The following is a 4,260-nucleotide window of genomic DNA, read 5'->3' as shown; positions in this document are numbered from 1 at the left end:
CATAGGCGTACCCGCCGTCGCCACTACATTTCCCACAGTCCTTTGGGGCAACTTGCTGGTGTGACGAGCAGTGTGCGACCTACTCTTCCACAATTTAAACGCCTTCCTTGAGCTAACGGGCTGACGAGCCTTGGTCTGCACCTGCGCGCCAGGAGAGGTACTTGACCTGCTTTTAATTACATTTTGGCAGTCCACACGGCACCCCCTTACATTGACCTGCTCCCTGCTGACGAGAGGCAACTACCTCGAAACACGTGTCCAGGGATGGCTAACGCAACACATACTGTTCTATTTACATTTCGTGGCATAGGCGTACCCGCCGTCGCCACTACATTTCCCACAGTCCTTTGGGGCAACTTGCTGGTGTGACGAGCAGTGTGCGACCTACTCTTCCACCCTTGTTTTTTTGTGCAGCACCACCTCACCCTGACCTTGCCAGCAGGCTGCAAGCCTGACTCCGGGTACGCTACCCAGGAGCATCACCGCCGGTGGGCGAGGGTGGGCCGGGCAGTGTTTTGCTGCTCTGGGGTCCGGCGCACCCATAACCAGCTGACCAAACGGTGGTCGGACGTCTTGGATCTGCTGGACCTGCTAGGTGTCGAGTTCGTGTGGCTTGGTGAGTGGCTAATACTAGTAGTATTGTGTGTTCTCTAGACTGTGTTACTGTTATTGTGAATATAAGTTTTTTCCCGAATAGCAAGAATGCTGCTGCATACATTGCAGGTAAATTAAGTTAAAAAATCTTCTGTGATTGTTATTCTTCTAGACACCGGTGCACTACTAATCTTAATTGTAGTTTGCAACATTGCACTCACTTGGGCTGATTATGCAAGAGTTTACTTTAGAGAACTTAAGTTAGGTAATGCTAGAGAGACTCTAGTCCATCCTTTGTCCTCCTGTCACAAAGATAGTGGTAGATAGGTAGTTTAGTTACTTAGTATAAGTTGGTCATTTTTAAGCGGTCTGTGTGACGCATCCTCCATCACGTCACGTGCTGTTGAGTGCTGCTTACTCCAGTCCTTAGTAGAACCTTTTGTAGTTTGTTTACTGAGGGAGTATTAGGCTTAGCAGAACATCAGCAGCAAGCAACCAACCAACAATTTGGTGTATGCAAAATGTATGCATTTTTGAGGACTAAAATAAATAGAAATGCAGACTTAGTGAACAATTGGCCCATCTGAATAGGTGGGCTAGGTCAGGTGGTACTTAGGCGTTGTATTCTGAAATCAGAATGGAACATTGGATTAGTGTTAATAAATAATAACTAGACGGTCCGCGAATCCGGCGATACTACCAGTCGATCAGATTAGATAGGTCAATTTTATTGCAATGGTTGTTTCCAAAAATTAGGGTTTTTTAAAATATTTTATTTGTTTCATACCAATCATCAATGTTTGTCTCTTTCTTTATTATATCTTACATGATCAGCACCCAGGGGCAAGAACACGGGGTCGGAGTCGGCGGGAGCAGCTGGAGAACGCCAGGGCCAGTACCAGGACCGCTCCTCTACTGAGGGCTCTGCTGCTGGCCTCAGTAAGTCTTCCTGCTGTTAATATTAATAATTCTATTTCCCTACCTTTTACTGCACCTTATTTTTTCTGAACTATCATTTCCGTTTCCTAATTCTATTTTTTACCAAATCTTCTTCGATCTAGACTATCTGTTTCTAAATCCTTGTTATCCCTGCATCTAACTGCCTCTGCTATGACTCTCTGCAAAACTACTATTATTAGTCTGTCTGTAGCTAAACTTGCCCAGTTGGACACTCTTTATTTAAAAGGTTTTATTAAAACTCAGATTCATCAATAACTCTAGCCACTGAGTCCAGTCCTTTGGGTTGGCCTCTTCTAGTCTTCTTAATCTTGAGGGGCTTTTTGACAATTCCCACCAACAAAATGCCCAACCAGATATTTTACTATTTTTGATAGGATAGGGCATACTACTACTAGTAGTGTCTACTCTACTCTAGTACCCGATTTGTAGTGATGTATGTGGTATATGTATGTATTTTAACTTTTTTTTCAATCTTGCTAGTGAAAAATATGGGGAGGTGTATATGGCATCTAAAAAATGTGTAATGTTTTTTCTAGGCATACCGACCACGACCACCAGTGCTGGGGCCAGCAGCAGGGCAGGCGACGCCAGCTAGGAGGGAGCAGTGGCTGCGGCAGCTGCCACAGGGGTGGGTGAGCCAGCAGCAGTGGCGGGCAGTGGTAAGTTATACTTATATTCCTTACTTATTGACAATAGTTACACACTCGCTGCAATGGTGTTGTGTAAGTTGAGAGAGACTAAGTTGTTGTGAACAACGGTTGAAGAAGAGATCCTTTACTAAGCATTAGAGCAATGGCATTAGCGGCGGGAGTAGTTGCGTAACTAATGGCCTCTCCTATCTGACTTGAACATTTTATGGCGAAGACTAAGAGTTGGATCAGATGACCTTGATGGATGGGCTGAACGAAAAGGGAAAGAAGGCTGGAAGGAGGAAGGACGGGCAAGATGTAATATATATGACTGGCAGAGAAGGGTGTGTGGGATGCATGCATAGGTGGCTGATAGGAAAAGATGCCTGCCTGGGTGGGTGAAACTGTATGGGTAGATAGCAAGAATCCTCCAGAGTGTTTCATGAGTCAAACTCAAAGGCAAGCAAGGAAGGAAGAACGCATGGATGGTGGTTTAAAAAAAAATGTTTGTTGTGGGTGAAACAAACTAAGGTATGTTGAGAGATTAAGAAGAATGATAGACATGTTTACTGTGAATGGATGGATGCCTGGGTGGTATTCATCATAGATAGCATAGGTGGAGACTGTCACTGGATGAAGAGTCTTTGCAGAGAATGTAAAAGAAAAAGAAACCACACCAGAGTAGCAAAGCTAAGGAGAATAGAAGTTGTATTTTCAGAATACTCCCTTGACTCACAGTAGTTTGCAAGCACAGCATATATATTGTGTATGTATGTTAATATCAAGCGCCTCCCTCCGACGCCCACTTCCAACCTATGTTAATTTATTTTTGACTTCGTCAGCCAGCCATGGGTGGCCTATCAGCTGCATGGTTACACAATCAATCAAAACAAAGTACCTCATGTCGCCCCATATATAAGCAATGATCATTTAGATTAGATTTCATCTGCCTTGTTGTAGTATAGTAGTCAGGGCAGGGGGAAAGTGAAATTGAGCAGTTGCCCTTGATGTAACAGAGTATGGCCAGTGCCACCCATAATAGAAAAATAAGATGATTGAGTAGTAGTCAGCTTCCCCACATGCAGACAGTAGTAAATAAAACTAACGTGAGTCTGCGTCACGACGAGTATGGGTCTTGGGCGCAAGCTGACTGAGCTGGCATGCTGGCTACAACAAGGTGACTTAATTTAGCTAAACAAGAGAGAAGAAGAAGAAGATTGGTGTACTCAAGTGAGTCCATAGTGCTAGTATAATGCCTGAAACTCCCACAAATATTAGAGGCAGAGGAAGTGGGAGGAGTGATACCACAAATGTTATGTACTGTGCTTGCTAGTGCTACTATGCCACTATGTTTAGAATTAATTTGTCTTACTGTTTTGTTAAGAGTATATTGGTTACAATATTCTTTTTCCTTCTTGATATAGCTACTCCTTCCGAACCAAAATCATCTAAACGGACAGGAAGGAGTTGGCAGCCATGGCCCGGCGCTGGAAGCTGGAGACCATCCGTACAGAATACCGGCGGCTGGTGGTTCTGGCGGAGGAGGAGGCGGCAGCAGCTGCAGCCTCCTCCAATGCCTAGGGCCCCAGCCAGGCCCCTCCAGTGGTACGGCGCCGCGGTCCGGCAGCCACCCGTTGCACTTCATCGAAAACTGCCCCCCCCCCCCATGGATGCAATTGTCGATCTTTTAAGCGCCGCATGCTCCTCCAAATGGCGTGCCTAGAGGAGCAGGTAAAGGAACTAAAGCAGGAGGTCCTGGTGGGTAACCGGTGACTGCGAGCCCGCCGATAGAGATCCCGTTGGATTGCCCCTCTTTTATTCCTTTTTTGGGATTTGTGGGATTTTTTACATAGTTTATTTTTGTTAGGGGATTAAATTATATTTATACTTAAACTTTACATATGATGTAAATGTTTTGTGGGAGGGTTACCCTTTTACGTCACATGGTTTCCTTTGCTGCTGCAGGGCCGCAGCCAGTGTTTGATTTAAATAATCTGCCGATTATTTGTAACACACAAACAGATAGATGCGGTACCCTCACTGAGTGACTTGTCCTACTCGTACTGTCAGACTCTCC

At 45.0% G+C, this 4,260-nt stretch overlaps 1 long non-coding RNA gene across 1 annotated transcript; it reads left to right on the top strand.

Moving 5' to 3' along the window:
• The first annotated feature begins 1,093 nt into the window (after positions 1-1,093).
• On the top strand, positions 1,094-3,725 carry LOC146784009 (uncharacterized). Its single transcript, XR_014970845.1, has 3 exons — positions 1,094-1,533; positions 2,091-2,213; positions 3,608-3,725. It is a non-coding gene; the product is annotated as an uncharacterized LOC146784009 (long non-coding RNA).
• The last annotated feature ends 535 nt before the right edge of the window (positions 3,726-4,260 follow it).

This window comes from Triturus cristatus, chromosome 11, assembly GCF_964204655.1.
Source record: "Triturus cristatus chromosome 11, aTriCri1.1, whole genome shotgun sequence".
Classification (NCBI taxonomy): domain Eukaryota; kingdom Metazoa; phylum Chordata; class Amphibia; order Caudata; family Salamandridae; genus Triturus; species Triturus cristatus.
This window is presented reverse-complemented; position numbering and strand designations above follow the sequence as displayed.